Source organism: Theobroma cacao, chromosome 6 (assembly GCF_053813885.1).
Source record: "Theobroma cacao isolate CCN51 chromosome 6, ASM5381388v1, whole genome shotgun sequence".
In the NCBI taxonomy this organism is placed as follows: Eukaryota; Viridiplantae; Streptophyta; class Magnoliopsida; order Malvales; family Malvaceae; genus Theobroma; species Theobroma cacao.
In genome coordinates this window covers 6,255,175-6,269,170 of record NC_142644.1, presented here as the reverse complement: position 1 = coordinate 6,269,170, position 13,996 = coordinate 6,255,175, and the positions used below count along the sequence as shown (strand labels likewise).

Below are 13,996 nucleotides of genomic sequence, written 5' to 3'. Positions count from 1 at the left end.
TATCTCCACCACATGTTTAGTCAAGGGTCAAAGATGAAGACAAAGGAAGACCATGTGCTGGAAAAAATATCCTGGTGGTGGAACATTACAATTTTGCCCCTGAGGTGGCAAAATTACCATTTTACCCCTATACTCCAAATTATACCGAAATTAAAATTTTTCACTTCTAAACCTCAAATCATACTTCAATAAGTCAAATTATACTCTAATAAGTCAAATGGGGTCAAAAAAATCTTTTTTAAAATTCCCATTTTGTCCCCAGGTGGCAAATGACCATTTTGCCCCTAGTTAGTGAAAATTCCGATTTGACTCCAAATTGATCCTCAAACTCCAAATTACCATTTTAAGTCATCCATGAACTGTGAAACTCTTAATCTCACCTTAAAATTCCTATTTGATCTAGTTCAAGGATTAAATAAACTTTGTTGTACCTCTAGGTACAATACCGACTTTTGTAAATTTTTCGGGACTCTCCTAGCATGCGATCATGCTATCATCACATGTATGTCATGAATAGTATTTTATAAGGTCGGGCTTTACAGCACTACCCCCCTTAAAATAAAATTTTGACCTCAAAATTTCACTTACCTGATTCGAATAAAAGATGTGGATATTGGTTTCTCATCTGGCTCTCGACTTCCCACGTCATCTCCTCCATTCGAGCATTCTTCCACAATACTTTCACCATTGGAATGCTCTTGTTCCGTAGCACTCGATCCTTTCGATCTAGAATACGTACAGGCTGCACCTCGAACTTCAAATCCTCATGCAACTCAATGGGAGGTGTCTCTAAAATGTGAGAGGGATCGGGAACATACTTTTTCAACATTGAGACATGGAAGACATTATGAATTCGATCTAACTCTGGGGGTAATTCAAGTCTGTAAGCCAATGGCCCAATCCTTTCAATGATACGAAAAGGTCCAATGTATCTTGGATTGAGCTTTCCCCTCTTCGCGAATCGAATCACACCTTTCATCATCCAATAAATACCACAAATTATCACAATAGTATAATCAAATAAGATTTAATACTTGGAAATTTCAAATTATTACCTTTCCAAGGAGAAACCTTAAGAAAAACTTTATCGTCGACTTCAAACTCCAAATCTTTCCTTCGTTTATCCGAATAATTCTTCTGTCTATCTTGAGCTGCCTTTAATCGCTCTCGGATAACTTTGACCTTATCGTTTGTCAAATCAATCAATTCCACATTCACCAATTTCCTCTCACCTACTTCATCCCAACAGAGCGGAGTTCGGAATTTCCTTCCATACAAAGCCTCGTATGGTGCCATCCCAATACTAGACTGAAAACTGTTATTATAAGCAAACTCCACCAATGGCAAGTGTCTGTCCCAACTCCCGATAAAGTCAATGACACAAGCCCGTAACATATCCTCCAAGGTCTGAATAGTTCTCTCAGATTGACCATCTGTCTGTGGATGAAAGGCAGTACTAAATCTCAATTTAGTTCCAAGAGCTTCCTGAAATTTCAGCCAAAATCGAGAAGTAAATCGAGGGTCTCGATCTGACACAATAGAAACTGAGACTCCGTGTAATCTCACAATCTCATCTATATAAAGTCTTGCCAGCCTCTCAATAGAATACGTGCTATGGATAGCCAAGAAATGGGCGGACTTAGTCAATCTATCCACAATCACCCAAATAGCATCCTTCCCACTTTGTGTCCGCGGCAAACCCAATACAAAGTCCATAGTCACATGTTCCCACTTCCATTCAGGAATCGGTAAAGATTGAAGAGTACCTGACGGTTTTTGATGCTCCGCCTTGATCTGTTGGCATGTGAGACATTTCGCTACAAACTCTGCTATGTCTCGTTTCATACCCGGCCACCAATAACTTTCTTTAATAGTCCGATACATCTTGGTGCTTCCAGGATGTAAAGCGTAGGCGGAAGAATGAGCTTCCTCCAAAATAGCTCGTCTCAACTGATCATCCTTAGGGACACAAATTCGGTCTCTAAGCATCAAAGTACCATCATCGCTGAGTCTAAACTCACTAGCTTTTCCATCTTGCAGCTTTTGAACTTTCTGTTTCAACCAATCATCAGATTTCTGTAATTTCGTTTTAAATGAAGATTTTAGACTTTTAAACTCATTTTGAATATGAATTGTGTGTTTTGTACTTGTATATTACGTCATTGGCCCGTTTTTAAAATTTTAAAAATTTAAACATTTTATCTCCACCACATGTTTAGTCAAGGGTCAAAGATGAAGACAAAGGAAGACCATGTGCTGGAAAAAATATCCTGGTGGTGGAAAATTACAATTTTGCCCCTGAGGTGGCAAAATTACCATTTTACCCCTATACTCCAAATTATACCGAAATTAAAATTTTTCACTTCTAAACCTCAAATCATACTTCAATAAGTCAAATTATACTCTAATAAGTCAAATGGGGTCAAAAAAATCTTTTCTAAAATTCCCATTTTGTCCCCAGGTGGCAAATGACCATTTTGCCCCTAGTTAGTGAAAATTCCGATTTGACTCCAAATTGATCCTCAAACTCCAAATTACCATTTTAAGTCATCCATGAACTGTGAAACTCTTAATCTCACCTTAAAATTCCTATTTGATCTAGTTCGAGGATTAAATAAACTTTGTTGTACCTCTAGGTACAATACCGACTTTTGTAAATTTTTCGGGACTCTCCTAGCATGCAATCATGTTATCATCACATGTATGTCATGAATAGTATTTTATAAGGTCGGGCTTTACAAATCCAATTGGCTCAAGGGCATATACCAACACTTCACTCATAAAACATCTCAAAATAAATGCTTGTCCACTTTGTATTGCCCAATTAGGCTCTCGAGCCATCATAACACTTTGTCTGTTTAAAACATGTATGGTATAAATGTCAACTCTTAGCTACATAAACAGGACAATGTTCAATTGTATGTAAACATAAACATCAAGGCTAACTTGAAAGCGGAACATGACCCAACCCTTTAAGCTTCGAGTTAGCTTCTAAAAACACTTACCAAGAATGATTAGAAGCTCTTTTCCATAATATGGGTAGTAAGCAAATCACTAATTTGCAAAGAAAATTCATCTTACAGTATGAGTCATAAAGACTTTGTGAGCATATACGAAAGGGGATAAGCCAAAAAGGAAGAGCTATTGCACAATTCTCAATTTAAATAATCATGAAAGTAATGAAATTCATACATTTTTCTTCAAATCCTTGGAAATAATGTTGTTCAAGACTAATTTATATGCTTTTAGTTGAAACTAGAGTTGCATTAAAGTTTAGATTGAAATGAAAACTAAAAACAATGAAAACCTTGTGAAAAAGGTGAGTAAAAAGACTATTCTATGCTTAAAGTGTCGATACCATTTTATGGGGTATCGATACTTTTGTTCCAGAAAGCTCTTTGGACTTTAAGTATTAATACTTTTTAAGAAAGTATCAATACTTATTCTTCAAGTATCAATACTTTACTCATAAAACTCAGATTTTTAGGCAATTTTCTGCAATTTCAATTCTACTTAACTTCCTATACTAAAGGGCAATGAAAGTAGCTTGAGATTTCACTTGGATCCAGCCATATAATACCATTCATCAACTTCTTAACACATAAATGACATTCATAACTTAAAACTTAGTCTTTCTATCAATCTAACATACTATTCATACTAATTCATCTTAAAACCTACCAAGAACAATGGTACAAACCCCACTGTCTAGGATAAGCGAAGATAATGGTACAATTCCCACTATCTAGGATAATACTATTTGTCTCTTTTATCTAGGACAACCGAGGAAAATGATGCAATCCCCACTATCTAAGACATAGTTTGAGTGGTATTCCACCCAACTCATGGCTATGTAAATAGCTATGTGTAGTACTTGCCCCATATCAAGGTCTTGATAATAATATAGGATTTAACTTACCCATATCATGTAACATCATAAACTTATCATCATATTTACTACTTCACATACCAAACTCCTGATCATTCTTTACATACTCATGTGCATATAAGTCATATTTATCTCATTATCATACAGGTGGGAATGCATACATTTAGTCATACATGAATTTTTGACTCAACATACCAACATAGATTCATTTTGAAGGAAACCATTTGAAATGTTTTGACCCCCTTTGTTAAAACTAATACGTAGTGTGTGTGTGTGTGTGTGTGTGTATGTATATGTATATTTATATTCAAAATCCTTTTTCTAGAACATTGGATTAAAATTTAAAGATTTACAATCATAAGGATAACGTTTATCTCTTGCAAGTTAAGGGATACAATAAAAATCATGCTTATCTTTACATATTAAAATACCTTAAAATAGTGAATCTACTTATCTTGAAGTTATGTTTGTTAGCCTCCGTACTTGATTAAAATTCAGGGACAAATTTGTATAAGTGGGGGAGATTGTAACATCTCGATTTTCGATGTATAAGCACAATTGAAGAACGTGCTTAGTAAACGGGGGTGATAACAAATTTCAAGCCAAGTATATAGGTGTTTAAACTCTATTGGCTTAGTAAATAGAAAGGAAAAGTATCCATAAGGATCAAATTGCAAGAATAAAAAAGTAGAAAATATAAGAATGGAGATGGAATGGAAGGGGGAATAATGTGATTGCAAGAGTGAGGATGCAATTGCATGGAATAACAATGTGATTCAATGGAAGAAGGACCAAATTGAAAAAAAAAATATTGGAGGACTAAGTTTGAAAAGAGAAAAATGTTGAAAGATTAAATTGAACAAGATAAAAAAAAAATTAGACTAACTTGAAAAAGAGAAAAAATGTTAGAGGACTAAATTGAAAAAGAGAAAAAAGTTAGAGGATTAAATTGAAAAAGAGAAAAAAGTTAGAAGACTAAATTGAAAAACAAAAAATTGAGAATCTAATTAAAAACAAGGAAAGTTCAAAGAAAGAAAGGAAAAGGTGGGTGGCCTAATACCATGGTTTGTCTGCCCATGGTATCAAGCCCATGGAAAACCCCATATTTTCTCATGCACATTAGGCTATCCACCCATTTCTTTTGGTTAAAGACAAATCTCCATTTCTTTTGCCAGTGCACTCCAAGGCCTTTCCTCTTATCTTTCAACTTTCTCAATAGCATATTGGAGCTAGGAAATTGGTACCCAAGGTGAGGTAAAGCTTCCTAACAGCTTAAGTTAAAATTAACCTGTCATAACATGTGAGTTTGTAAACTCTCGTTCAACATGAAGATGAGTCACCACCAATATTTTTTATTTACGTGTGATTGGCCACCTTGGTGAATCTATCTTTCCTAATGGGTCACTTAACTTAAGTTTATTTAAAAAGATAGTCTGGTCTATGAAACAAACTAGTACAATTACTAGGGATGTCAATGGGTACCCGGAGGTACTCGACCTAGTTATACCGAGTTAGGGTACTCAATAAACAGTTCAAAACAGATTCGGGTAGTGATTTTACTACTCGAATCAGGTTCGGGTAGGGTTCGAGTATCACTTTTTGGGTACCCGTTACTCGAACCCGATTATTTTATATTCAGGTTCCGCGGATACCCGCCCTGAACTTGATTATAATACCCATTTAAATAATTAAATAAAATTGGTCCACTTTGTTGCTGATGTGATTCGAATCCAAGTAAGAAAGAAAAGCACCCAAAGCCTGTACCATATTGACAAACAATTTCTTTTGTTGAATGTTGACAAATATATTAAAAATATAGTTAGCCAAATTATTAATGTGATGACATTAATATATATAAATAAAAAAATTATTAGATTATTAATTATGTTTAAATAATATGAATATCATATCATATTACAAAGGAATATAATTACTATTATATACATTTGTAATATAAATGTATTTACTTTTTATTTTGTATTAAGATTAAAAAAATTATAACTTATAATATATATACTTAAAGAAAGTCTCTGAGTTTAGAATAGTTTTGGAATCTAACTATTTTTTTAATTTCATATAATTAAAACAAACTCATATAGTTAATTAAATTAATTCATTAAACTATGATTATTAATTAACTTGGAATGTTTTTAAATATATATTGAGTTCATTTATAAGAAATATAATTACTATATTATATATATATATACTAATACTTTTAGTATATATATACTTTAAATATAATATATTTATTTTTTATTTTATGTTAACATTATAAAAATTATAACTTATAAAATTATTAATTGTAATATATATCTATATATATATATATATACACTTTATAGTATATAACTTGTAATGTCTTTTAACGCATACACTTTATATTATATATTATGTTCATTTATAAAGAATATAATTACTATCATATAAATTAATTACTAAATAATATATATACCTTTGTTTATATAAATTTATAATATATAAACTTAATTATCTAAAAAGAAGTTTGGAGATTAGAATAGTTTTGAAACTTAGCTATTTTTTTTAAATTTCTTGTAACTAAGGACCAATTCATATAATTAATTAAATTAATTAATGAAATTATGATTATTAATTAAATTGTAATGTCTTTTAATATCTATACTTTATATACATCAGGTTCATTTATAAAGAGTATAATTACTATTTTGTATATATACTATAATACTTTTAGTATATATACTTTAAATATAAATATATTTATTTTTTATTTTGTGCTAACATTATAAAATTATAACTTATAAAAATTATAATTTTGGTTATTTAAATTTATGTTATTTGTTTGGATCTTTATGTTTAGTTATTTAAGTTTATGTTGTTATTTAGATATTTATGTATAGTTATTTAAGTTTATATCGTTGTATAGATATTTATTTTTAGTTATTTAAGTTTATGTTTAAGATATTTGTTTTTGATTATTTAATTTATTATTATTTTTTATTAATTTAATTAGTAGTTAATTTTATGAAATACATTGTAAAACCCGACCCTATAAATACATGTCATGACATACATGCATTGAGTAGCATGTTATTACGCTAGAAAAGCACCTAAGAATAAATGAAACCTGATATTGTACCTAACGGTACACTTAAATTGATTTAACCTCGAACTAGTTCAAATAGGAATTGTAGGATGAAATTTAATATTTTATAGTCCAGGAATGACTAAAAATGATTGTTCGGAGTTCGAGGGTTCATTTGGGGTAAAATTAGAAATTTTGATATTCAAGGGCAAAATCGTCATTTTGCCACCTAAGATAACAATTTGATCATGGAGTGAAATTGTAAAACCCGACCCTATAAATACATGTCATGACATACATGCATTGAGTAGCATGTTATTACGCTAGAAAAGCACCTAAGAATAGACGAAACCTGATATTGTACCTAACGGTACACTTAAATTGATTTAACCTCAAACTAGTTCAAATAGGAATTGTAGGATGAAATTTAATATTTTATAGTCCAAGAATGACTAAAAATGATTGTTTGGAGTTCGAGGGTTCATTTGGGGTAAAATTAGAAATTTTGATATTCAATGGCAAAATCGTCATTTTGCCACCTAAGATAATAATTTGATCATGGAGTGAAATTTTTGACCAAGATTAACTATTTGGAGTATAATTTAATGATAGGAAGTGAAAAAGTTTAATTCTGGTGATTTTTAGAGTGTAGGGGTAAAATCGTAATGTTGCCACCCACGGACAAAATTTGAGATTTTGAGAGAATTTAGATCAAATTTGACAAATTGGAGAATGGTATGAGTATAAGGGGTGAAAAATATGTCTATGGACAATTTTTCAATTTTTGGGGTAAAAATGTAATTTTTAACTTTTACGGGGGCAAAAGTGTAAATTGCAAAAATTACTCCACCGAGACTTTGGATGAGTCTGAGAATTTTATCTAAGCTATGAATATATGAGACAAGTGTATGGTGAAAATTTGGAAACAAATGGATGAAATTTTAAAAATGGACCAATGGGAAAGTGACACGTGGCATTTTTTTTAATGAAATAATATTATTTTAATGAAAAGTCAGCCATTTAAACCCAAATTTTGAGTGCTGGCCGGCCATAAGGAAGAAAAAGAGAGGAAATAGAGAGGAAAGGAAGAAAAAAAGAAAAACCAAAGAGAAACAAGAAAATTCAAAGGGAAATTCACGGTTTTCGACCGTTTACGCGTCTAACGGTAAGATTTTTCGATTTTAGCTTGATTTCTACCTTTCCTATGCCTTTATTTCCATTTAGCATGCTTGAGGAGAGAGATCAAAAAGTGATATCAAGGTCTGGACGAAATTCTAGGGGAGAGAAATTGAAATTTTTAGGTTTTGATTTTTAGTTAAATTGATAGTTTTAGTTAGTTAAATGTGTTTAGAAATTAAATTGGGCAAGAAATCATTAAATTTTCACAATACCCACTCTTGGCTGGATGCTCAATGCTGTACAATGATGATGAATTGATTTTATTCTAAGGGAAATGAAGAGAAAATGATGAAAAACGATTAAACGTGATAGAAAAACAAAGTAGAAAATTAACCGAGTTAATGTCCCATTTTTGGCCGAATTTTCCAAGGAAGGGAGTGAGCTGATTTTGTTGTTTTTAGAAGGTTATTGGCTGATATTTAATGGTTAGAAATATTGGAGAGAGAATGGGATGATTTAGAGCTAAAATGGAACGCGTTAGCAATTTATCGGGCAAAGTGCCAAAAATAGGTTAATACCGCGTTTAAGCCGTTTTAGGCTATTGCATTTCATACCATGCATTAGTATAGGATTTAAGTTAATTATATAGTGATTTAGCATCAATGTGATGAATTGTGTAAATTTTTGTAATGTGTCTAGGAGGAGAGCCTTCCGGAAAAGGCAAAGAATTCGTACCCGACGAGTAGTGATCGGAGCGCTTAGAAAGCTTTTAGTTTGTACAAACAGTGAGTAAACTTATTATTATTGTAAATTATCTAGAGTTTATTTTTAAATGCCCTTTATGTATTTTATGAAATGAAAACGAGATTTTTGATGTTTTAGGAATAAATGTGATAAATAAAAATATATTGTATTGATTATGAAATTGAGTAATTGGAGGCTGCAAACTGACTTGAAAAATATATATTTTCCTAGGAATGGCTTATGAGAAATGAGTATATGTGGCTATATTTTGTGAGTGCATTTGGGAAAGTTATGTAAGTTGATTTTACTATGCAGGCTGGACAAATAAATAAAAGCCACGTTATACTGTCGAAATTTTATTAAAATTGGTGGGTTAGTCACTGCAGTGACGGGTTTCCGTGGACTGCCTATTAGAGGGGCACGGTAAACCCAGTTATATAGTTACTCCGGTTGTAGAGGCGAGGAGGGTAACTCCTGGGGTAGTATTAGAGCTCACTTCACGTCGAACCCCCACGTGAATGTGTAACTCGGCCAACGCCAAGGAACGGCTGGTTTTTAAAAATAAAAATGTGTTTCACGTATGAATATTTTAACACCCTTGGCGGACTCGGTTAGATGCCTCGGCCAAGGTATCCCCAAGGATTAGTTTTGGCTTGAGCCTTGTTTTAATAAAAGACATAAGCCTTAACAATTGTTTTGGTAAATTACAAATATTTTATGGTTTAAGAAATAAATTGAAAACATTATGAAATGGGTTGAAATTTGTTGTTTAAACTTGCCTCCTTTTTACTCGCCTTTAGATATTTATGATAATGTCTGTTTACTCATTGGGATTGCAAAATCTCACCCAACTCCTTTCCACCCATTTCAGGTTCAGTATAGACTGTAGATAGCTGATCTCATCGAGGACTACCATTGGATCTGCATTTTCCAAATCGTAGGTTCACAGTCCTCTTTACTTTTGTTTATTCGGGGGCCCTCTTGTTATTGTAAATTAAATTAAATATTTTGGCTTACTGTATTTCAATATGTATAAATTTATTTAGCTTTTACGCTATAAAAATTATTCACGTATAACTCTATAAATATTGTTTTATAAGAAAATAGAATATTTTCCTTAATATTTCTTTTATTTTCTTATTATATTCAAATAACCGTAATTTCGTTTTAAATGAAGATTTTAGACTTTTAAACTCATTTTGAACATGAATTATGTGTTTTGTACTTGTATATTACGTTTTAGCCAGTTTCGAAATTTTTGAGAAAAAAATGACCAAAATACCCCTATGTGGCGAAAAATTTATTTTAATTGTTTTTGATCTAAAATAGTGTATATTCTCTAAAAACTAGATATTTAACAACGATTGCTAACAGGAAAGAAAAGAAACTGATATGTAAGCCTTGCGGGATTCTGGTTGGCATTCTGGATAATGAGTGTCAATCAGGGACGTTGCGGCGATTGTCATGGGCCTGAGGGAGGTTCCTGGTCGTGACAGAAATTTTTGACCAAGATTAACTATTTGGAGTATAATTTAATGATAAGAAGTGAAAAAGTTTAATTCTGGTGATTTTTGGAATGTAGGGGCAAAATCGTAATGTTGCCACCCACGGACAAAATTTGAGATTTTGAGAGAATTTAGATCAAATTTGACAAATTGGAGAATGGTATGAGTATAAGGGATGAAAAATATGTCTATGGGCAATTTTTCAGTTTTTTGGGCAAAAATGTAATTTTTCACTTTTACGGGGGCAAAAGTGTAAATTTCAAAAATTACTCCATCGAGACTTTGGATGAGTCTGAGAATTTTATCTAAGCTATGAATATATGAGACAAGTGTATGGTGAAAATTTGGAAACAAATGGATGAAATTTTAAAAATGGGCCAATGGGAAAGTGACATGTGGCATTTTTTAATGAAATAATATTATTTTAATGAAAAGTCAGCCCATTTAAACCCAAATTTTGAGTGCTGGCCGGCCATAAGGAAGAACAAGAGAGGAAATAGAGAGGAAAGGAAGAAAAGAAGAAAAACCAAAGAGAAACAAGAAAATTCAAAGGGAAATTCGCGGTTTTCGACCGTTTACGCGTCTAACGGTAAGATTTTTCGATTTTAACTTGATTTCTACCTTTCCTATGCCTTTATTTCCATTTAGCATGCTTGAGGAGAGAGATCAAAAAGTGATATCAAGGTCTGGACGAAATTTTAGGGGAGAGAAATTGAAATTTTTAGGTTTTGATTTTTAGTTAAATTGATAGTTTTAGTTAGTTAAATGTGTTTAGAAATTAAATTGGGCAAGAAATCTTTAAAGTTTCACAATACCCACTCTTGGCTGGATGCTCAATGCTGTACAATGATGATGAATTGATTTTATTCTAAGGGAAATGAAGAGAAAATGATGAAAAACGATTAAAAGTGATAGAAAAACAAAGTAGAAAATTAACCGAGTTAATGTCCCATTTTTGGCCGAATTTTTCAAGGAAGGGAGTGAGCTGATTTTGTTGTTTTTAGAAGGTTATTGGCTGATATTTAATGGTTAGAAATGTTGGAGAGAGAATGGGATGATTTAGAGCTAAAATGGAGCGCGTTAGCAATTTATCGGGCAAAGTGCCAAAAATAGGTTAATACCGCGTTTAAGCCGGTTTAGGCTATTGCATTTCATACCATGCATTAGTATAGGATTTAAGTTAATTATATAGTGATTTAGCATCAATGTGATGAATTGTGTAAATTTTTGTAATGTGTCTAGGAGGAGAGCCTTCCGGAAAAGGCAAAGAAGTCGTACCCGACGAGTAGTGATCAGGGCGCTTAGAAAGCTTTTAGTTTGTACAAACGATGAGTAAACTTATTATTATTGTAAATTATCTAGAGTTTATTTTTAAATGCCCTTTATGTATTTTATGAAATGAAAACGAGATTTTTGATGTTTTAGGAATAAATGTGATAAATAAAAATATATTGTATTGATTATGAAATTGAGTAATTGGAGGCTGCAAACTGACTTGAAAAATATATATTTTCCTAGGAATGGCTTATGAGAAATGAGTATATGTGGCTATATTTTGTGAGTGCATTTGGAAAATTTATGTAAGTTGATTTTACTATGCAGGCTGGATAAATAAATAAAAGCCACGTTATACTGTCGAAATTTTATTAAAATTGGTGGGTTAGTCACTGCAGTGACGGGTTTCCGTGGACTGCCTATTAGAGGGGCACGGTAAACCCAGTTATATAGTTACTCCGGTTGTAGAGGCGAGGAGGGTAACTCCTGGGGTAGTATTAGAGCTCACTTCACGTCGAACCCCCACGTGAATGTGTAACTCGGCCAACGCCAAGGAACGGCTGATTTTTAAAAATAAAAATGTGTTTCACGTGTGAATATTTTAACACCCTTGGCGGACTCAGTTAGATGCCTTGGCCAAGGAATCCCCGAGGATTAGTTTTGGCTTAAGCCTTGTTTTAATAAAAGACATAAGCCTTAACAATTGTTTTGGTAAATTACAAATATTTTATGGTTTAAGAAATAAATTGAAAACATTATGAAATGGGTTGAAATTTATTGTTTAAACTTGCCTCCATTTTACTCGCCTTTAGATATTTATGATAATGTCTGTTTACTCATTGGGATTGCAAAATCTCACCCAACTCCTTTCCACCCATTTCAGGTTCAGTATAGACTGTAGATAGCTGATCTCATCGAGGACTACCATTGGATCTGCATTTTTCAAATCGTAGGTTCACAGTCCTCTTTACTTTTGTTTATTCGGGGGCCCTCTTGTTATTGTAAATTAAATTAAATATTTTGGCTTACTGTATTTTAATATGTATAAATTTATTTAGCTTTTACGTTATAAAAATTATTCACGTATAACTATATAAATATTGTTTTATAAGAAAATAGAATATTTTCCTTAATATTTCTTTTATTTTCTTATTATATTCAAATAACCGTAATTTCGTTTTAAATGAAGATTTTAGACTTTTAAACTCATTTTGAATTTGAATTATGTGTTTTGTACTTGTATATTACGTTTTAGCCAGTTTCGAAATTTTTGAGAAAAAATGACCAAAATACCCCTGTGTGGCAAAAATTCTATTTTGATTGTTTTTGATCTAAAATAGTATATATTCTCTTAAAACTCGATATTTAACAATGATTGCTCACAGAAAAGGAAAGAAACTGATATGTAAGCCTTGCAGGGTTCCGGTTAGCATTCCGGATAATGAGTGTCAATCGGGACGTCGCGGCGATTGTCATGGGCCTGAGGGAGGTTCTGGGTCGTGACATACATAGAGAAATATTATTGTATATGTATATAGGTTTAGGTAATTGGGTACCTATGAAGAAGATTTTAATAATTTTTTAATCTAATCAGAGTTTTAAACGGATTGGGGTAATTATAGGGTAGTAAAAATGTAATAAAGTTAGGGTTAGAGTAGTAATTTTTTAAATTATTTGGGTAATTAATAGGGTTAGGGTAGTTGATTTTTTAAAGGGTTAAGGTTCGGGAACTTCGAAATTAACGGGTACCCTACCCATTGACATCCTTAACAATTACGTGTGAGAAAAGTATTAGCATCCTCACAACGCGCATTCAAATAATGGTACCAAATTAATTATACGTTATCTTTTTAGCCTTTGGTGAACTTTTTGATATGTAATTTTATTTCGCCCAATTATTCTTCCAATATTCTAAAATAAATACAAACCTTTTGATATTGAAATTTCTCCTAAATTCCCCAACCCTTTTGGTAAAATTTAGGAAAATTTTCTCACCTAGAAATTTTCAAGAAAATTATCCCTTAAAATGTTCTTGAAATTCCATCATCGGAGGACTTCCATTTATATAAATTAACCATTCATTATGACATTATGTTTACAAAATTTTTATTTTTTATTTGTAATAATCATTTATAAATAAATCTTTTTTATAAAAATAATTTATAGGATTATCCCCCAACACTTATGGTAAGGTCCTACAATCATTTTTACTATGAAAAATTTAAGAAAAACTACCCCTTGTAACTTTGCTTAAAATTCCATTTAAAAGATTTATTTTAAACTTATTATCATTCTATTATTTATTAATACAAAAAGTAAAATAGTAAACAAGAAAAAGAAAAAAAAATGAAAACAAAATAAATAACAAAGTAAAACTATTCATAAAGATCAAGCCCGTAT

The 13,996-nt window shown here is 31.8% G+C and overlaps 2 long non-coding RNA genes across 2 annotated transcripts in view; one reads left to right on the top strand and one right to left on the bottom strand.

Annotated features, from left to right (window-relative positions):
- The window catches only part of LOC148762023 (uncharacterized), a 53,600-nt gene extending 52,917 nt beyond the window's left edge, over window positions 1–683 (bottom strand). The window contains exon 1 of the long non-coding RNA XR_016027132.1: window positions 589–683. This is a non-coding gene — a long non-coding RNA (uncharacterized LOC148762023). The remainder of the gene's footprint in view (window positions 1–588) is intronic.
- Window positions 684–8,001: 7,318 nt separating this feature from the next.
- Window positions 8,002–9,828, top strand: LOC148762022 (uncharacterized). Its single transcript, XR_016026958.1, has 3 exons — window positions 8,002–8,118; window positions 8,772–8,857; window positions 9,688–9,828. It is a non-coding gene; the product is annotated as an uncharacterized LOC148762022 (long non-coding RNA).
- Window positions 9,829–13,996: the final 4,168 nt, after the last annotated feature.